Genomic DNA, 22991 nt, shown 5'->3' on the forward strand with positions numbered 1-22991 from the left:
CATGGAAAACTGCAGCCCAAAAGGCAACAACAGCTGTCAGTGTGTCAGTGTGCTGACTTGACTATGACTTGCCCCAAACTGCATGTGATATCATAAAGTCGGCATGTCTGTAAAGGGGAGACTCGTGGGTACCCATAGGACCCATTTTCATTCACATATCTTGAGGTCAGAGGTCAAGGGACCCCTTTCCAAAATGTAGTGCAAGTTTGGAGCGTTTTTTAACCTCCTTAGTGATAAGCTAGTGTGACATGGTTGGTACCAATGGATTCATTAGGTTTTCTAGTTTCATATGATGTCAGTATCTTCACTCTAGTGAACTCTTAGTGGTGTTAAAACAAATTAGCGTTAAAGCGTTATTAGTAGCAGTACTTTTCCTTGAGTACAATATTTTCTCCACCTCTGGTTGGATGTGTGTTTGATTGCATTATGTTAAACTGCAAACAGCTGTAGGAACTGAAGGTACCAGGTGGTTGTTTCATTTATAAATTATGAAAACTCATTGTTACGTTTTCCTGTCGTTCTAAGATATTTCATCAATCCAAAACAGAAGAACATGAGTGTGTGGTATTTAAATTCCAGATTGCTTATTTAAATACCATACACTGGTGTATGATATATTTTTCATATGCACAATTATTCAGGAATTATTCTAGGGTAAATACAGATTTCCGTCCATGCTAAATTTGATTACTGGTACTTTCCCCTGTATGGAGGACGGAACCTGCCAAAATAAAAATAAATAAATGACTCAATAAATAATATGTCATTAAATGTAGCAAAAATCAGTGTAGCCATCAATTTAGCCATTAATTAATTCATAAAATGTGACATAAATTGTTATTTCTGTTTTAATTTGCTTCTTCATTTATTTACTTTTTTATTAATTCCTTTATTTATTTACTCTTCTGTTTAATTTTCCCTCATATTTATTTATGTATTTATTTTTTATAAATTTTAAAATTTATAATTAAGTTTGGGGAAATAAATAAGGGGTAAAATGCAAAGGGAAAATCGTGGAGAAATAAATAAATGCACAAATAATTACACACATTTAAAATTAAAATAAAATAAATAAAAATAAATGCAAAAGTATACAAATAAATAAAAAATGAATGCAAAAATAAATAAAATGGAAAATTAAAGAGAAGAGTAAATTAATATGGGAATTAATACAAAGATAAATAAATAAATAAAGAAGCAAATTAAAACAGAAATATCAATTTATGTCACATTTCTTTAATTATTCATTTGTTTTTTATTTTGGCAGGTTCCGTCCTCCATACCCTTGATCTGGCTGCCTTAAAGATGTTAAGTACAGGTACTTCTTTAATGACTCAGTCCTATGGCCGTGATACATCAGGTCAATGCATATGATAATCATTCTTCCACTTAAGCTCAGGTACTTTCAGAAACGGTTAAACCCGTACATTGTGGAGAGCAACAACAGTTTCTGTAGGGGGGAGGGGGGAATGCCAGATTTCTTATTTGCAACATGCTCTATTTACACACAAGTTTTAGCCTCAAGCTGTCTAACAAGAAAACTACACAAACAGCCCAAAGCTGTCAATTGCACAACAAGCAACCAGACTTTAAGTCTTTAAAAACTACTTCACAAACTAAAGCGCTGACCACTCTCTGTGGGGACTGGGTTGAAAAGTGAAGGCTGGCTAGTACTGTAGTTGGTATCTGGACCTCACGTATAGACCATTTCACAGTTGTAAACTTAAAACAATCTAAATGTGTCACAGTTTATTTCCCTTTCCAGTGTATATGGATGACATAAGCTGACAGGAAGTAAACATGGACCTGAGCTGTTGCCTAGCAACGCAACTTTGTTGAAACATTCTATATCAGTACCAGTCATATCTGGGACACACCTCTGCAATCAGTTGAGCAAATCCGGTGACCCACCACCTGCAGCAGAACGCACGTCCACACTCCAGTGACAGAGAGAAGGTAATCACATTACTGTAGCCAAATACAGAAACAGCATTTAATCTGAAGCATTATTTTTCTTTCTTGTCTGTCATTTGCATTTAATTCATTATTCTTCCCTTTTCTCTTGTTCACAGTCAAATATATGCTAGAATTATGAATATAATCATATGTGAGCCGGTGTAAATGTATATTAAGCACTTTTGCAATAGAAAAATGTATGTGGAGTGACTTCGTTTTCTTTGTTATATCTTAGTTTCCCCACTAGATGTCCTCTTTGGTTTAGTTTCTGTATTATAGTCTTTGGTATCTTTTAATCAGGCTTATTATGCACACAGGTTTTAATTAGTAGTGCTTGTCTCCTGTGTTCAGGCTATTTAAGTCCCTTTGTTGCTTGAATTTTGCCACAGCATCTCTCGGTGTTCTTTTTCCTTGTTGTAATATAATCTAGGAGTACTGTTGTCTCCATAGAGGAAATTACTGACGGCTTTTGTCTGTGTTTTGAAGCATCTATCCAGTCTGAAGTCACTGAGAAGAACAGCACATTTATGTGATAGACAGACAAATAAGTTGATACATTGATTAGTTGATGACACAAACATCAGAATAAAAAGCAAATCAACAAACGTTTCTCAAATGTAGCAGGCAATAAATCAAATGAGTGTAGTGATCGATTACTTAACCGCACAGACAATTTCAGTCTAATAGAAGTCGCCATGACTAAAACAGCAAACTTTAGCTTTTCTGCATGTTGAATTTGAAAACTGTATTTAAATACCACATACTGGTGTATGATATATTTGATTCAGGCCCAAGCTAGGATAAATACAGATTTCCGTCCATGCTAAATTTGATTACTAGTACTTTCCCCTGTATGGAGGACGGAACCTGCCAAAATAAAATAAATAAATGACTCAGTAAATAATAAGTCATTAAATGTAGCAAAAATCAAATTAGCCATTAATTAATTTATAAAATGTGACATAAATTGTTATTTCTTTTTTAATTTGCTTCTTCATTTATTTACCTTTGTATTAATTCCTTTATTTATTTACTCTTCTGTTTACTTTTCCCTTATATTTATTTATGTATTTATTTTTTATACATTTTTAAATTTATAATTAAGTTGGGGGAAATAAATAAGGGGTGAAATGCAAAGGGAAAATCGTGGAGAAATAAAGAAATGCACAAATAATTACACACATTTAAAATAAAAATTAAAATAAATGCAAAAGTTTACAAATAAATAAAAAATGAATGCAAAAAAATAAATAAAATGGAAAATTAATTAGAAGAGTAAATTAATATGGGAATTGATACAAAGATAAAGAAATAAAGAAATAAAGAAGCAAATTAAAACAGAAATATCAATTTATGTCACCTTTCTTTAATCATTCATTTGTTTTTTTTTATTTTGGCAGGTTCCGTCCTCCATACCCTTGATCTGGCTCCCTTAAAGATGTTAAGTACAGGTACTTCTTTAATGACTCAGTCCTACGGCCATGATAAATCAGGTCAATACATATGATAATCATTCTTCCACTTAAGCTCAGGTACTTTCAGAAAACAATTGCCATGAATGGGATTAAACCCGTACATTGTGGAGAGCAACGACCGTTTCTGTAGATCTTTGTTCATTCAGGGCTTGAAACAGAACCAGAGGCGGTCTTTCCAGTTGCCTTTTCTGCATATTCTACTGTTGACATTTAAATCATTCGTAGATGAATCCTGAGTTGTCTGACGCATGGGTAAAAGGAGACAGAGCCCTGCCTCAGGACTACATACAGTATATGTTATATTAAACCTCATCTCCTACATTGTGGGGAACTATGGTAGCTGTCTTTTCAACCACACACATTTGCTTTTACACTTTTGACACCTCAATCATTAGTAGGAAAAGCACATTTGTTACAAATGGTGCCTACTCCAGTGCTTTCCCTGAAAAATCCTACACTGTTTTTGTGTTTAACTTCTCTTCTCACTTCATAAATTTGCTTTATTGAGGTCAAATATTAGTCGAAAAGTAGTAGAATTGATCGATGAGCCGTTGCGTTTGAGTTCATTTTGTGTGCAGTATATTTATTTTCTTTAAGACATGCTTTGGGAGAGTTTATTTCAGGAGCTTGTGTGCACAGCATTGATCAATGACTTGTCATGCAGGTGCTGCCGTCAGCCACACAGAGGCAGCATATCATCACGCTGACTGTGAACAGACTCCTGAGAGCTGGGATCTTTAATTTAAGGTTGGAGACTCTTTCTTACTCTTACATACATATACTATTGGAGCACTCTGAAATGCATGGTAAATAAATTGACACTTGGTACCATCAGGTATGGTTATGCACAGTTGAAGCTAATAATATGAATGAGTCTACATCGTTATTCATTATTAGTCACACCTGTGCTTTTTCTGCAGTGACGTGTCAAAATGTCCTCAATGAAAAAGGTCAATTAGACCTACTTGATACACTACTTATTTCATTGTTAAATCCATAGATTATATGTCAAAATACAATTGTTGGTGTATTATATTCTCACACCAACAAATAGTCTGTAGCAGATTAAGAAACATCTATTCTCTTCTATTTTTCTTAAATTACAAAAACGTGTACTTTTAGTCAGTTAAATTAAATAAATAATATAACTTTTGATCCAGTTTATTCCGATTTTTGTTAAAACATTTTTTTTTTTCTGACCATAATTTTAACCAAGATGAAAACATTATTTCTTTAGCATCCAAGCTCTGGTGAGGTCTTCATAGAACACTTGTGGGTAAGACTTATGGGAGCTGTAGTTTGTTGAAGGTGGTGGAGCCAAAGCCCTGAAGTGTTTTTTTGGCTTGCCCTTATTTCACTTTTGGGTTGTTGGACTGATACCAAGTGACACCAAGATGAATTAATACGAAGCAACTGGAAAGACGGCTCCTAAATTAGGTCCTTAGTGCTGTTTCAAGCCCTGAATGCACAAAGATCTACAGAAACTGTCGTCGTTGTTCTCCACAATGTACGGGTTTAATCCCTTTCATGGTAATTGCATTTTTCTGTAAGCACCTGAGCTTAAGTTGAAGAATGATTATCATATGTATTGACCTGATGTATCATGGCCATAAGACTGACTCATTAAAGAAGTATCTGTACTTAGCACCTCTAATGCAGCCTAGATCAGTCAAAAGAACAAGTAATCAAGTTAAGCATGGAGGAAAACCTGAAATTATGCACCCGATTCAACTGTGATCATCTTATTAAATGAGCATTATCAGTTGTTTTAAGCCTCATGGGTCACATGGATCAGTATGGGTCTACTCTGTTGTAAAAGTGAAAAACTTAAAGCAACACGTTATAATACATTCTACAACTGAATGAAACATTACATTTTGAACACAAACAAACCCCGGTCTCCTGGGTGAAAGTACTGTGCATCACCCCATATGTGGCTCCCACTACCAACACGTTCTCACTCCAAACTCGTCAAATACCGCTAAGTACCCCTCGGCATCGGAAACCAGCGCACGGAGGCACACTTTAGCAACAGTATGTGACGAACCGGGCATTCAGCTAACTCCAATGAAAACCATCCGCGGCATTATTTGACGGTCAGAGCACGTCAGGTAGAATTAATAGCGTTAGAGTCCGTTCAGGGCGGGCGGCGGGGTGTAGTGGATGGGTCAAACAAACAAGACTTTCAACCAGGAGACCATAACGCTGACTTAATTATTATGTCTGTCTTTAGTCACGTGAGTCGTTAGTATCGTCGGCCCTGTGAGTCACGGGAGTCGCTAATCAGTGAAGTTAAGGTCAACCACGACCTTTTCCTAACCCTAACTAAGTGGTTGTGTTGCCTAAACCTAACTTTCTGTAAAGCTTATTTTGAAAGAACACTATGAATGTAACAGGTGTATCTTGACACGCCATCCCTGGTCTGTCCAAAATGAACACAAGTGGGGCACTGACCAAGTGGCGGTATTTGACGAGTTGGGAGTCTTGGAGGGTGAGAACAGCTCCTGACTTCCACTTCTGCTTCTGTGATAAAGACTACAGTCCCTAGAGGTTGCTGTTTTCTCCTTTTAATCCTTCTTTCGGTGGTGGCCCATGTAGATCGATGATGAAAACATACTAGTAGGTGTAGCAGGCCCCTACTGACCCACATCTATGAGGCTTATAACCACTAATAACGCCCATTTAACAACCTGATAACAGTCTAACCAGCTGACTTATCATAGTTTGGGCCTGAATCATTGCCCATATGTACAACACATCATACACTAATATGTTGTATTTAAATACAGTTTTCACACAGTGAAAAACATGACAACAAATGAATTATTTTGACTGTTTGTTGCTTTTGTAATGTGAATGTTTTTTTGTTTTTTCTAAACATGATGGATGGTATTTTTAATTGGGGTATCTGCTTTTGAGAGATCAAACCGGCTGGCACACATTCACCTTCTCATCCATTCTCCTCATCTGTTGCTGGAAAATGTGACAGCCTTTGGAGAAATGCCAAATTCAATTTCAAACTGAGCATACTGGAGCCCTCAGTCTGTATCTATTATCCTGTACACACATCTGCAGACACGGATTAGACATCCTCTGAGCCACTTGCAGAGAATACTAATTAGCAAAAACAGGTTTTTGTATTTTTTATTTGTTTAAAATATTGGTAATAGAGGAACAAAGACAGTGGGAAAGTCCGATCACAAGACTTACTGGTCCACTACTGCTTTATAGTTATGCATGAGTAATAGCAGTGGCTGGTTACTTCTCATTAATATTATTTCTAGTTCTTGAAATAGTCTGAAATCTGTGAAAATCACCTTCCCATACAAGTGAGCGATCCTTCAACTTCTGTTCTCCACACATTGTTCCATTGTGCTTCACATTCCTACATCTGCATCTGTATGTCTTCAATGCTAAACCCCAACGATCGCTTCTGGCACTGTTCACATTTGGCATTAACATGCATCTTGGGTGATCACAAGTGGACAGCTCCAAGTACATCAGTTCACACCTTAGAATGCATTTCGAGTGACCACTTGTGATCGGATCTCACTTCCTCAGTCTATATGCAAATAAACACGAACATCATTTCCGTTTGCAAAGATCTAATACATTGTTGTTCTTAACCGACGGGAGCAGTGGGCAACTCTGTGCTCTGAAAAGTGAAGTCAATGCTGAAGTGTCTTAAACTTGCATTCTTTTAACAGCCAGGAGGGGGTGACTCATCTGGTAGCAAAAAGAAGTCAGATTGTATAGAAGTCTATGAGAAAATGAGCCTACTTCTCACTTGATTTATTACCTCAGTAAACATTGTAAACATGAGTTTATGGTCTCAATCGCTAGTTTCAAGTCTTCTTCAATACAGCATGATGTTCATTTAGTAAATTATGATCCCATTTAGAGTTAAATAGACCGTAAAGCAAAGTATTCTTTAGGACGTGGTTACCTTGTTATTGACAGGTTGTTACCACGACTTCGTCCGGTGTAGAAGTTGTCTGTTTTCTTCTTACAACTTTAACCCTTTCACTGTGTGTTTTTACAGTTCATGAAAGTCAATTAGAACCTTTTTGGTCTCCTAAAAATGTCTTATTCAGCATTTGTTTGTACTTAGCTCCACCCTCTACCTTCTGGTTGCATAATATCAAGATGGCGACAGCCAAAATGGGGAACTCGAGGCTTCAAAACACCAGTCACGGTGACTACGGAGTGTGACCAAAATCTGGATCAAGTTCTACCTTCATAGATATTCACTCCATAACAGATTGGCGCTTCTGATGTGGTGGATGGCGTAACGCTAGCAGCTAATGGTGCTAACAGTGCAAACAATGGCAACAGTCCTGCCAGAGCTAACAGTGAGGGTGGGCGTTACACTTCCACAATGATGCTGTGGATGGGACAATGTTATCAGCAGTAACCGCCATATGAGCGCCGTATGAGCGCCGTATGAGCGCAGTGCAGAGCGGCGGTGATTAGCTAGCCAGTGGTGCACGCACACACAGGGACTCACATGCACTACAGTGCACGAGCAGCTGTACCGGCTATGTCAACAAAGTACAGAGAAGCTTGGATTACAACACACACAGAAGGAGAGAGACTTCATTCTCTGCTCAGGTAGACATGACTCCTCTATATCTTTACATAGCTAATAGTGTAATAATGTTTGCTGCTTTGTTAATGCTCTGAATTTAGCACCTTTAAGGTGGGGGTATGCTTGAAAGCATTATGACCTGTTTGTTATTTAGTCTACGTTCTCATCCTGTGACATCAAGCCAGTGACTCACTAAATCAACTCCTTTCATGAGGGTCTCTGAAACACTGCCAACCTTGCACAATAATGATGTTTTCTCATTTTTCCTGTGTCTAATATGATCATGAGTGGATTCAATAACCGACCATATGTAGACAGTGTATCAGATAGAAAGGTTGTCTCCTTATTATGCCTTTTTAGGCTGCTTATTTTACACCCCGCAATATTTCACATAGACCACAGATATAGTAATATCTAAAAATGCAGATAATGCACTCTGTCTTTGGGAAATCTTCAAAGAAAGCAAGTGGAAAATTCAGTTTTTCAGCCTTTTGGGCTAGCATGTTAAAGAAACTACTACTGGCATTCAGCGTTTGCATATTGTGTGAATGAACGCTGTACACAAATTGTAGCAAGGTTTGTGTTTGACCAGATTTGCAGTAGCGTGGATTGATCAGAAAAATACAACTCAGTACTTCTTCTTGATATTGTATGAAGTGGATGCCTGAGAATCTCTTAGTTAAAGTTACTGCTGACCAAATATTGATTGTAGTCTTTTGCCCTGTGGCTTGAAGTTAGACTTGAGGATCTATGAGTTGTTTGCACTTCTGACGTAATAAAAACCTGTGTGATGAGCATTTTCAATCACCAACTGAGATTATTTCTTTAACTGAAAGTCAACATTGTGTATTGGACTATTTTGTAACATGACCCGGTTACTAGTTCACTTTAGTGGGAATGATAGATTAGTATTCTGTGTGAGTGCGTGTGTGTGTGTGTGGGTTGTCAGGGAGGCAAAGCTATGTTTGCCCCCGTAGCCTTGTTTACCTAACCCAAGGGATTCTGGGTTTTGTCAACTGTCACTAGGTCAGAAGTCAAACTGCATACTCAGTGTGTGTGTGTGTGTGTGTGTGTGTGTGTGTGTGTGTGTGTGGGCATAAAACCAAGGCAATAACCAAAAAGTCTTCATACAATAATTAAACTAAAACCGTCAGTTTGCCTCTACTCATAACATCTCTGTACATAAGGAAAACAAAGACAAACATATGGATCACACGTAGGAATCCTTGCAGGAAGCATTTCTCTCAGACATGCCACTCTCTAAACACTCAACTATTATCCATTTAGGTCAAAGAAAGGGCACGGGAAAAACTCTCTTAGATACTAGTCCCTCTGTGAGGTTGTGTATGAAATTCCATACTAACATGCTATTTAGTTCGCTAAAACAGTATGTGCGATTTTTTATTAAGCCCTAAACCTATTTCCGGTGAAATATTACAGTATGCAACACTGGACACTATGTTTGCATAAATATCCCACAATGCAATGCAGTAGTGATGACAACGTTCATAATAAATGTTGACGGACAGCTCTGTAATGTCTATAACGCTTCAATTTAACTCTAAGTATAACATTTCACTTCACTAGGTCTAATATATATTTTAAATTAGTTCAGACGTGATAGGGATGTGAATGATGAGACGACTAGTCGATTAAACGTTGTTACGCTCGCTAGTTGGCACCAGAACTACTAGTCGGTTAAACGTATTATTATTTTATTAATGTATTTAAATTAGGTATTGACCTATGCTGTCTCAGCTGTTGCTGTGTGGCCGCCGCTGCTGCAGGAGGAGCGGCTCGAGGCAGCTCTCCGTTCTGATCTGCAGCAGACTCATGGATTTATAATAAGACCTGGACACAGTGCAGCTGCTCAGCCTTGCTTCCAATGTTTTCCCAGTGGCCACTCGCGGTATTACAGCAAAAAATCCCCCTTCGACCCAAAAAGCATTTTCCCTATAGAGCGCCATCGTAAAATAGACGTCTGTATCACAGGATTTATGAAGGTTTGTATTCGTAAAACTTTCCTCAAGCCGAGAAAAGTCATTTTAAAATCTGTGACGTCATCACAATGTAAAGTCTACGGGCGGAGCCAGCAGGAGAAACACTACTGCACGTATTCAATGGGCCGCATACCCCGGAAGTAAACCCGGAAAAACTTTTTGGGCATTTAAATGCTACACACTGTTCCTTTAATTTAAACCTTATACTTTATATGAAAAACATTAGATTTAAATGATCTCTCTGATAGAATTAATCTGAAACATAAACATTACCAGCTAACAACAGTGGATTCAATTACTATGTGTACTGTGTAATGTGATTCTCATAGTGATGATTGCACAGAGAATTATACCAGCTCTGCAGCTCTACAGAGCATTTCAGCATCTTTACACTGATTGTCTGGTTCGTCCCGGGAGGAACGACCGTATCAGCCATTTCAGGTCGTGTTTGATGATTTACATAACTTTTGATACACCGTGTGCTCTTGCAAACACTTTTCTTTCTTATCTGTGAAAATGCCACCTGCTCTGTTTTCTGACATTCAATTATGTAACTATCGCTCCTGCTATACGTTTGTTAGGGTCATAGAAATACCTCCATCAAAGTATGGCTGCACACTGGTGATAAACATGAAGCAAATGAAATGACTGAGGGATCAGCATGATTACAAGTGGATTGGAAAAACTTTGGAAAGTGTCAAAAAAAGTTATACCCACAGAGGTTTGGGGCACTTGGCCTTATTTTGTTACAGGAAATGAATATAATGCTTTGCCTTTTTGATGCATTCCATTACATGTTTTTCAATTTTCTCTTTTTGCATTTGGATTACATATTTTTTTTTTTTTTTGTTGCTTTAAATCTGTAGCACTTTGAGTTATCCCTTTAAAGAAATTAAAATTTGAAATGTTTTCTACTAGAGGTTAAGGAGACAGTGGTGAAAGAAAGTAAAAGTAGCAATGCATTATATGTAAAAATACTTCTATTCTTATGAGAAAAACATACGTAAACTTGCAGTAGGCAGAATGTTTTTGGCATCATTGGACAAAAATTCCATAATAACCTTTCAGCATATTGAAAAAAATTAACTAGAAATATATTCTAAAAAAAGTAACTACCACTCCTACCACTTGAAGGAGACAATGCTGTGGGAAGGAATATATTGTTTTTTTGGTAACAGTTTGTTTGGAGTCTTATATTCCATATTCAAATAATGATCATGACATTAGTTGCACCAAGCCTCCTTTCAAAATACAGACTACTTTAAATTATTATTTTTTTCTTTAGAAAAGTAAGGATAGATCCATAAATTGGGACTCGTTTTCTTTGTGACACTGTTAGATTTTGTGAGTAACTGAAGCATTTTTAGACTGCAAAAATGTTTAGACCGCCACCCCAAATCCTGATCACAATTTGAAATCTGAAATGTATCAAGGGGCTATTTTTGTAATATAATATGTTGTTTTATGTAAAATATGATTCTAAAAAAGTAAGTAGTTATACCACTGAAGGGAGAAATATATCCTTTTTTTTTTTTTTTTTCGAGTCTTATATTCTATATTCCTATACTACTTCACATTTTTCTTTTCTTAAGGAAATTAAGGATAGATCCATAAATTCTGACTCGTTTTCTTTGTGGCACTGTTAGATTGTGCAGTTAACTGAAGCATTTTTAGTCTGCAAAATGTTTAGACCGCCAACCCGAAATATGTAAAACCAGCACCTCCCCTCCTCTCACCCCAGTCTGACCAGCACCGCGCCTGCATGCGTGTCTCCTCCTCCTCCTTTACCTCCTCCTCCTCCTCTACCTCCACCGCCTTCTCCCAACAGCCCTACAACCTGATCGGTCCAACAAAAAAAACAAAAAACAAACAAGGTAAAGCCTGCATCTGCATGCAAACAAAAAAAACACTCCGGAGTGTCATCATCCATATTTCCTCCTGCTGCTGCATCTGTCATCCCATCCCTCTCTCCTCTCTCTCTCTCTCTCTCTCTCTCTCTCCTTTCTCTCATATATGATGTGGATGTGCCTCCATCTCTCACCAGTGTACAGCCGAGGCTACCACACCTGTCTGGAGCATCGCATCAAATCCACTCATTATACTCTCTCTCTCTGTGTGTCTTTGACTGATGGGATAGAATTCGCATTATCATCACTGTACTGCATGTCGGATGTGATTGCACTGGCTGCAAACTCACACACACACCACAAAAAAAGCCCCACAAGGGTCTCTGACTGTGAGGGATCGTTGCGGCATGATTCTCTTCTAACAAAAGAATGAGCAACACATGCATTCACATCCCTCCACTGAACACGTGCATGTCGAGAAAACATCTCATAATATCATTATGATAACTCTCATCATAATGTTATACTATGGCACAGTTTAATTTAACATTGATTGGATTGGTACTTAATTGCTTTGACATAGAAGCCTATAATTAAGTCATAATTGAGCACATGTTAATGGGCATCTGACCCAGTAGGTGTGAGGTTGTTGGTGCAGCCAGTGTGACACCCATCCATGCATCCTCAGCACCCATCCATCCATCCTCAGCACCCATCCACCTTCAGCAGCACCCAGTGTGTCTCTGACAGGTTGTGTCGCCACACAGGGAGACAGAAGCTCACATGTGGCCGCCTATTTCTCTGTGGAGAAAGGAGGGGCTTAAAGTAGAAGTTGTTGGCCCGGCTGTGACCGAAGACGGACGGAAGACTTCTTTAAGGTGAGGCAACTTCTAAATAACCCCATATCGGAGGAGAAAACCCAGCACAACAGACGACAGCTCACCTCTCTGGTAAGTCTGCTCATAATAATGAGATAGTTTGTTGTGTTTGAACTGACTGAATGATGTTGTAGTGTGATTGTAGCATCCTAGAGGAGCAACATGTTGATGCTGTGAATGTGTCAGAATGACCATGTAGCTATTAGAGGCATTCAACAAGTGGACAGTTGGAGTAAAGGTGGTGCCAGACCGTTAAAGTCGTTACTTTATCTCAGATGGCAGGACCACGTGGCACCACCCCTCCTCCTCTTGTTGATGTGACTCTTAAAGGAGGAAGGAGAGAGAGATGGAGGTGGGGGGTGGAGGTTAGAGATGTAGGGGGGGGGACTTCCCCCATGTTGAAATATTCTTCTTGAAACACTTCCTGTCATAGAGTCTAGTTGACTTTTATCTGATGAGGTATGATGTATCAGCTGCGTAGTTTGCTAATAGCCTCCTTTTAGTATTCTAAAATACTATTAATAGTTCTTATGGGGACATTATATATGCTAATGTTATAGGATACATTACAAAATACCCATATTGATATTGATTTGAAAGTGTAAAAAAAATCATACATTATTATTATTGTTATTATTATTATTATTATTAGTAGTAGTAGTATTACATAAACACATAACATAGAGATGAATTGATCCCACTGTTTTAGCTCCCAATACTGATTCTGATACCTAAACTCAGATTATTGGACCTTGTTGAAATATTCTTCTTGAAACACTTCCTGTCATAGAGTGTATGTAGTTGACTTTTATAGGTGAGATATGATGTAATAGCATAGTTTGCTAGTTTCCTGTTTTGTGGTATTCTAAAATACAGCTTTATGTTGTTATGCTGACATTATACATGCTCATATTATAGGAGACATTACAAAATTGTATTGACAATCATTTTAATAATAACAATTATTATATTATATTTTTATATTTGTGAGGACTGCCATACCCATATTGATATTTGAAAGTATAAAAAACATGTATTATTATTATTATTATTATTATTATTATTATTATTATTATTATTATGTTACGTAAACACATAGCATTGAGGTGAATTGATCCCACTGTTTTTGCTACCAACGCTGATTCTGATACCTAAACTCAGTTATTGGACTCTCTTTTCTTATTTAAAATCTAGTAATGTGTGTGTGTGTGTGTGTGTGTGTGTGTCAATCGATCAAAATATTGATAGTCCGTAGTTAATCATGATTAATTGCAAATTAATCACACTTTTTTTTTTATCTGTTCAAAATGTACCTTAAAGGGAGATTTGTCAAGTATTTAATGCTCTTGTCAACATGGGAGTGGACAAATATGCTGCTTTATGCAAATGCAACAACGTAGTTGGGGTATATGGCGCTCCGCTTTTCCGTCCTTCCGTCTGTTCGCGTGTCACACTTTCTTTTCTGGAGCAGAACTCTGAAATGATTTAACTAAGGAACTTCAAATTTGGTATGATGGTTGACAGTGTGGTGTAGTTGTGCCTTTTGGGGGTCAGAAGTCCAGGCTGCCCAAAATTTTGGAAATGTTTGCCAAAAACTGGGATTTTTTTCCATCTTCAATTTAGTTTCCGGAGTACAACTCGAAAAATATTTCACTTAGGAACTTCACATTTGGTATGATGGTTGACAGTGTGGTCTAGTTGTGCGTTTTGGGGGTTAGAAGTCCAGGGTGCCCATTAGTTAATTCCCATTAATTCCATTAGTTCCAACCTTTGGCCCTACTTTGGTAGGGGTCAAGCAGTGAGCCATGCTCACTTTTGCCTTGTTGGAAATCAATTGACAACACAAAATAATGACAGTTATTGTCCAGAAACCCTCACAGGTACTGCATTTAGCAAAAAAAATATGCTCAAATTGTAACATGGCAAACTCAAGCCCAACAGGTTTAGGTTCAGGTTACTTTATTTGTACTCATAGGTAAATATGGTGTGTAGTAAAAAGACAAGGTATCCGTCGTGTACGCACATTTTACAAACACAGTCAATAGACAAAAAAAATACTCGAGGCTCCACTGATCACTAAAACCACTAAAATACAATGAATAAATGTGAATGAAAAAATAAATTGTGTGCTGACTTGACTGTGACTTGCACCAAACTGCATGTGATTATCATGAAGTGGGCAAGTCTGTAAAGGGGAGACTCGTGGGTACCCGCAGAACCTATTTTCAGGTCAAGGGACCCCTTGAAAAATTAAAAAATTAAAAAAATTAGCGTTAGTTTGGAGCGTTATTCAGCCTCCTTTGCGACAAGCTAGTATAACATGGTTCACTCTAGCTGTAAAACTGAGCCCGTCAAATCACAAGTTGCTTTAATGCGTTAAAGAAATTAGTGTCGTTAAACAAATTTGTGTTAACGCGCTATTATTGCGTTAACTTTGACAGCCCTAATTACTATATTACAAAATACTAGTTCTTATAGGGACATTATACTGTATATGTAACCATACATGACTGAAGAGGCTTTACAAATATGTATGTTAGTATTTAATGGGATTCTGGTGTATATGGCCAAAAATGCCAAACATTCACTAGTTCCAGTTACTCAAATGTAAATGTTTGCTGTTTTACAGTTTTACATAATTGCGTATACGTTTGAGATTCTGTCTTATTATGGACCAAACAAATAATCGGGACATTTATTGGCATACAACTCAGTAATGACAATAGTTGTTCCATATGTTTCAGTTGTAGTGATATGGCCAAATTGGTTGCTGGACTGAATGGTAAAAGTAGGGTATGTCAACAGAAGTTGTGCATGCATGAATAGCGGTAACTTAACACCAGGCCCCGACACACGTACGCACCAGCCCCCTTCCCACCATATCCTTATCCACACACAGGAGGGCCTTTCTTTCATCCGGCCTTTTCTATTTGCTTTCCTTATGCCGTATCTGTATCCGTAGGTAACACACAATTTTGCATATGTTGAAAGGACATTGGGGTATAGTTGCCAGACCATAACATTTAACATGGCATTTAATATGGCTGTGACGAGGGTCTGTTTTGATGCTTTTTAGAACATTTGAACTATGGCTGAAATTATTACTCACAGGATTAGAGTAATCAGCAGTAAAGTGGGGGGAAATAAGCCGCCAGTTTATTGATTAATAGGAAGCACCTCTGCAGAGACTGTTGATGGTTTTCTTGTAAAATGTCCGGTGTAATCTGTAACATCGGTTTTGTCATACGTTTATTAACTGGTGGGAAAATGTCCTCACGGTCACCTCCCTAGTTACCACATGCAATGTGAAAGAATAGATTAGTAGTGACAACCCAACAAAGAATTAGCACAAGAAACTTCTGTCGCCCTCAGCTTTATGGAGCATTTTAGTGCCTTTCAGCACATTGTTTGGGTTTTACGGCCAAAACCTTTTTGTTTTGGTTCACACATCAACCTTATTTCCAGCAGCAAAAGGCAGCTGTTTTCATCAAAAAAAGCTCTGACTGCCTAGCAACAAACTGCAACTAGCTGGTGAACATAGCGGAGCATTCAGCAGCTAAAGTGTTGGTGCAGACCAAAACAAAGCTAAAAGGAGAGTGAATATTGGACTTACATTTGCCAGATGCAAACCAAAGCAACTCCAAATGAATGCTAGTGTTGATCTGTGTCTGCTGTATGTGTAAATAGGCAACTGTTTGCTGCCTGGAAGTGTCAAAAATGAAATGCAAATATGGTTGTCCAGCTTGGAATTTGGATGTGGACAATGTCCATCAATCCACCTCCCCAAACTTCATACTGTTAGTTTTTGCTTCACCACATGAAGGACATATAATCCTCGCAAGACTAGGCCGTCCTGGTTCCTATACCTGTGGTGTCAAATACGATTTATGGATCTTGAAATTTTCAATTTTGTGTGAGAAAGTAAACATATAATTAACGATTAATCTGTTGCATTTGCACACTGTAGCATATTTGTAATATTTATTATGATGTTACTTTCCCATTACTTGTATCAGACAGTTTTCACAGTAGGCTCTGAGATATTTCATTGTTATTTTTGTGATGTATTAGTCCAGACATATCTGGAAAATGATAGAATATAAGGGCTAGGAGAGATACATTGAAAGGGTTGAGGAAATAGTAGAGGAGATGGAAGAAGAAATGATGCTCCATGCATATCTGTAGTAATACAACAAAGTTAGTTGTAGTGTCAGAGATCTCTGTGCGCAACAGACAGGTGTTTTGATCACACATCTTCAAAGTTCAACACAGTGATGGTGCCGCTATGTTATGCATGAAAGCTCTCTGTTTCACCCCGTTGGGAGGAGACAGGAAGAAAGGTGAGAAAGAACAGGATGGAGCTACATGCTGTGACCACTAGGGGGCCCCATAGCATAGTTAGGTTTGTTAGCTCTTTGGTATTTGTTCAGAGTGCAGCAGCTCAGCATCAACATCTCAAGGATGTTTCAGGTGGGTTTTGTAGACCAGTGATTCTCAAAGTGGGGTCCGTGGCACTCTGTCTGGGGGTCTGCGAAATAATTTGCCATAAATTATAAAATTGTGCTTTATCATTATGAAGTATACATCGACAGATGGGGACCATTTGGGTCAATAAAACAAGCATATTGTGTCCATTGCTCCCACCCACGTTAGCTTTGGGCCAATAGAGACTCTGATAAGACACACAGCAGTAGGTTCATTATTTTTAAGTTGAAGCACTTACTAAGAGTTAGACTGGTAAGTTTATTAGGGCCATGCCAGTCTTGCTACTGTTCATTTTCTGAAAGCTTTTAAGATCAATTACTAGAAATGTGGGCTATAAATGATGTCAAGTTGATTCCAAATGCAATTTGACTAAATTCACTCTATGTTTAAAGGTATATAAGTGGTATTAAAGCAGCAGTAGGCAGAATGTTTTTGGCATCATTGGGCAAAACTTCCATAATAACCTTTTAGCATATTGTAATTCAAGTATTCTGAGAGAAAACTAGACTTCTGCACCTCCTCATGGCTCTGTTTTCAGGCTTTAAATAATCTAGCCTGTGACGGGAGACTTTGGCCAATCACAGGTAATTTCAGAGAGAGAGACCGTTCCTATTGGCTGTTCATTCAATGGAGGCAGCTGTCAATCACTCGCAAACTCCACTGATGAAATATGAATCAATATTATGTCACTGTAATGCCTATTTCTCACCTCAAATGTTTTCAGAAACATCTTGTAGTGTACTGTTTAGCTGTAGAATGAGAAAGTTTGCTCTGGCTGGTGGGCGGTGCTTGGTATTTCCTCAACTGATCTCAACATGGCTGCCGGTTCACAAACTATCTCATTTTACAGCTAGACAGTACACTACAAGATGTCTCCGAAAACATTTTACGTGAGAATTAGGCATTACAGTAACAGAACGTTCGATCGGAGTTCGTGAGTGATTGACAGCTGCTCAGAGACGGCAAGGCTCCAGCTCGGCTCTGATTGGTTGTTTTCCTTCGGTCTGTGAAGTCTTGCAGATGCCATTCGGAGCACCGGAGGACACAGAGGCACATGATTTTTTTTTTCAGATTACCTGTCTCATTGACTACTGTCAGGATATAGTGACCGTTTTATAAAAATAACTTTTTTAAATCATATTTGCTCCAATTCTACCTACGGCTTCAGTAGACATTCAGTAACATTGCACATTTCCCCACTGTGTGGGACTAATACAGAATTATCTCATCTTATCTTAACATGATTCAAATTAAAATGTGTTTCTGTTTATCACTGTGAAACAGGTCTGAAGTATTTAGGTTGAAAAGTTTTTAGTTCCAATGGCATCTAAGAGCACAAATGGTAGTAAGCATATGCTTTAATCACTTTTACGATTATGAAGGGGTCCTTGGAAAATGTCCTCCCCTGTAAGGGGTCCCTGGCCAAAAAAAGATTGAGAACCTCTGTTGTAGACCACCTGAGTGGAAGTGCTGCCTGATCTGACTGCAGAAATATTCAACACAGTAGGTAGGTAGGTATTATTTCATTAAATGTGAGTCAGTCTGGTTTTCTAGCTACAGGTGAGCTTTGAAGTTCTTTGAAGTTGAGTTGGAAATATAATACTAAGTTAAACACTGATAAAAAAAAAAAAAAAAAAAAAAAGTTTTGGTTTCTGGACAATATTTGTCATGGTTTTGTGTTGTTGATTGATTTCCAATAATAAATATATACATATGCATAAAGCAAGCATATTTTCCCACTCCCATGTTGATAAGAGTATTAAATACGTGACAAAAGTCCCTTTTAAGGTACATTTTGAACAGATAAAAAATGTGTCATTTGAGATTAATCGCGGTTAACTTGGACAATTATGCAATTAATCGCTATATATTTGAATCGATTGACAGCCCTAATTATTACCTGAATAGATTCTCTACATGTTTATAGCAATCTTCCTCATTATACAGTAATACTGTGGTTGGTATTTGTTGTGTTTGATTTTTGTTGTCTCGGGAGTCTTCATTCCATTTAAAACAAAGAGAGATCGACTCCTGCTTGGGTATGTGCGGCTTGTGTGTGTTTGTGTTTATTTGTGTCTATTGTAGCGTCTATTCGTTGATTACCACCAGAATATGCCTTTGACATGGTTTTCTTTACATTATCGCTGCTAGGACTGTGTATTGGCAAGAATCTGGCGATACGATACGTATCGCGATACAGGGGTTACGATTCAATATATCACGATATATTTCGATACTTTAAACAAGGCGATATATTGAGATTTTTTAAATGTAATTTTAGGAAAACTGTCATAGAATAAAGAACTCACCACCATATGCATAAAATCTGAGCAAAAAAAGTTTTTTTGTCCAATTTACATTTATCACAGTCCCTGTAACATCCAACATCACTGCACTACTTTGAGAGGGCACAGACACTGAGGGGGCACTTGTCTTTGCAAATTAAATGAAGTATTGACTGAGTACATTTTTGCATGTAAACTATAAATAAAAAAATCTATTCAGTGTTTTTGAGAATCGATACAGTATCACAAAACAAAATATCGCGATACTCTATATTTTCTTACACCCCTAATCACTGCACTATTTAGCACAGTGATTGCAACTCAGTTTTCTTGGCAGGGGGTTTAGAAAGAGTCCACATTGCTAGGTTTATTTTGTATTGATAGATTATGTATTTTTGCAGCACTCTCCCTTCCTGTCTGCCACAGCAGTCAATGTCATTTGAATGCCACTGTTCTAAAAAAAATAAATCCTGATTTGTGTGCGTCATTTTAAAAGCCCATGTATTTTCATTCCCAATGCCGTTGCCTTATTGTAATAATTCTTATTTTCTTCAACGGTCCAAAGTGATGCATAGTTGGCTCTATTTACTGGGTGCCGAAGCAAAGGCCTGAGCATAGTTAGTGCTGCTTTGAGTGCCGCCACAATTTCTAAGCCACATTCACCTTTCTGTGCACAGCGTAAGAAAGAAGCTGTCTATCATGACAAAACAGAACTTGTGGAGTCCCAATCATACTGCCGCATATTGACATTATTGATAATAGACCCAGCTGCTTTGCGAGCCCAACAATATGATGCATTGTAAATGGCAATGACGGATGCTATTTTGTCTTGAACACCATGTGAGACAGGGAGCCAAAGGGCCCCACGCTGCTACAGTGTAGGAGATGTAGAGCGAAAATCGAGAACAGCGTGTATGATTGTGTGAGTACAAGGAGGCTGGTGTTGCATCTGTATTTTAGATAAAGGAAAGTAATTAATGAGTCCCTCTTGTGTGTCTTCACCTCAGTTCATTTCTTGCTTTCAAGATGGTTCAGCAAAATTAAGAACTAACTAAACTAATTATCTTTCAGCTGCATGCCTCGTGACTTGCAGTTCTTTGGCTCAAAGGGTCATCCTGTCCCCAGAAAAATGGGGCCCTAACAAAGAAACCCTCCTGATGGTTAATGTGTAACTATAGTGGCATCCTCCCATTTCTTTTGACCAACAGCAGGCTAATATTGAAGGTCAGTAGGGCTGACCTTTAAAGCTTTTTTTTTTGCTTTGTGATGGGGTTAACTTAATTCAGGTTTTTTTTTTTTTTTTATGTAAGAGCTTGTGAAAGAATCATTCTTTCAGCAGGACTTGTGAAAAATTCCTTGAGCAGGGACCTTGGTGACTACAATATTCACTAGTTCCTTCACCTCTGTATAAGTTGTCTGCCACTTATTGAACTCCTTTAAGAGACATGGAAAGTGAAGGGGAGACAAAACAAGGCGAGGAGAGGCCTTAGATCAACAGCGTTTGTACCTGTCCTGACGACACGTTCTCATCCCAACTCGTCACTACTGTACTAAATACTGACGCTTTGTCCCTTTGGCGTCACTTTACGGTCGCAGTAAACACGTGCTTAAAGCAGAAGTAGGCAGAATATATTTGGCGTCATACTGTATCGATTTTCAAAAACATGGATTTTTAATTAATAGTTTACATGCCAAAATTCACTCAGTCAATACTTTATTTAATTTGCAAAGACAAGTGCCCTCTCAGTGTCTCAGTGTGTGTGCCCTCTAAAAAGGTAGTGCTATGATGTTGGATGTTACAGGGACTGTGATAAATGTAAATTGCATGAAAAAGTAACTTTTTTTGCTCAGATTTTATGCATATGGTGGTGTGCTCTTTATTCTATGACAGTTTTCCTAAAATTACATTTAAAAAATCTCAATATACCACCTTGTTTACAGTATCGATATATAATATATATCGTGATATACTGAATCGTAACCCCTGTATCACGATACGTATTGTATCGCCAGATTCTTGCCAATACAAAGCCCTAACTGTAATTCAAGACTTCTGCTCCTCCTCATGGCTCTGCTGTCAGGCGTTAAAAAATCTAGCCCATGACGGGGGCTTTAGCCAATCAACGGTCATTTCAGAGAGAAAGAGCGTTCCTATTGGCTGTTCATTCAACGGAGGCAGCTCTCAATTACTTGGGAACTCCGATCAAACGGTCAAACTAGGTAGCGCTGATCAAATATGAATCAATATTTGTTCGCTTTAGCTGAAAAATTAGATAGTTTGCTCCGACTGGTGGGCGGTGCTTGGTATTTCCTCAAATGATCTCAATGGTCACAAACGTTCTCATTTTCCAGCCAAGCAGTACACTACGAGATGTTTCTGAAAACATTTTATGCAAGAAATAGGCATTACAGTAACAGAATATTGATTCATATTTGATCAGTGCTGCCTAGTTAGAGTTCGCAAGTAATTGAAAGCCGCTCAGAGATGGCAAGGCTCCAGCTCGGCTCTGATTGGTTGTTTTCCTCCACTTTGTGAAATCGTGCAGATGTCATTAGGAGCACCGAAGTACACCGGAGGCACCTGATTTTTTTTCAGATTACCTGTCTCATGCACTACTGTCAGGATATAGGGACCGTTTTATAAAAATAACTTTTTGTAATCATATTTGCTCCAATCTGTTTACTCCAGCTTTAACATTGTGAATTTCAAACAAAACCACTTAAAGGGACTATTTGTAACTTTCAGAAATGCTTCTTAACAGCGACACCTGCGGCCGTGAAATCAACGAAAGTCAGCGTCGGGCTCGCGCTTGCTCGCTCTAAATATACCTGAACGAGCATCGCTCAAAACAGTGAGGCGACACACGTCAGCTAAAACCACAATATCATTCTATATTTCAGCTGCTTGGCAGTAATGTTAGCTGACCAGACCAAGGTCTCTCCATGAACATGATTTAGATCTGATCCTAGTGTTGGCTTTTCCTGTCTCAGTGCAGGCTGATGCAGCGGGGCTCTGCAGCGTGTCTCTCTGCTCTCTCCGCCCGCAGCCGGAGAGAGCAGAGGAGACACTGGCACCCGGTCGGTAACAAGAAGACAACGTAACTGTCTGCAGAGCTCCATCACTTCACAAGACACGGAAAACCTCTGTTGGTCTGGAGGAGCTGCAGCAGTTATTTCTGCACAAACGTCCCCTGTGCATTCACTAGATATTCTCAGAGCTAAACTAACTCTTCTGCAGTGAGGAGTGAGCGCGCGTTCACGTCTAGAGGTGGAGCGAGTACGCGAGAACGCGCGCGCTGTCTGAGTGAAGGCGAGCAGGCAGAGGAGGAGGGTACAGCGGCTACACGTGAACGCGCATATGCGAGCGCGCATGTGTGCCGACCCGCTACATTTATACGCTTAAAAAGTTACAAACAGTCCCTTTAATTAGGTTTAGGAAAAAAAATCATGGTTGGGCTTAAAATGACTACGTTTTTA

The 22991-nt window shown here is 38.4% G+C and overlaps 1 protein-coding gene across 1 annotated transcript in view; it reads left to right on the top strand.

The window, feature by feature from the left end:
* Positions 1-12675: 12675 nt before the first annotated feature.
* The window catches only part of slc6a9 (solute carrier family 6 member 9), an 81683-nt gene continuing 71367 nt past the window's right edge, over positions 12676-22991 (top strand). Inside the window, exon 1 of the mRNA XM_074650315.1 lies at positions 12676-12816. The gene's annotated coding sequence lies outside the window, so the exon portion shown is untranslated. The remainder of the gene's footprint in view (positions 12817-22991) is intronic.

This window comes from Sebastes fasciatus, chromosome 11, assembly GCF_043250625.1.
Source record: "Sebastes fasciatus isolate fSebFas1 chromosome 11, fSebFas1.pri, whole genome shotgun sequence".
Lineage (NCBI taxonomy): Eukaryota > Metazoa > Chordata > Actinopteri > Perciformes > Sebastidae > Sebastes > Sebastes fasciatus.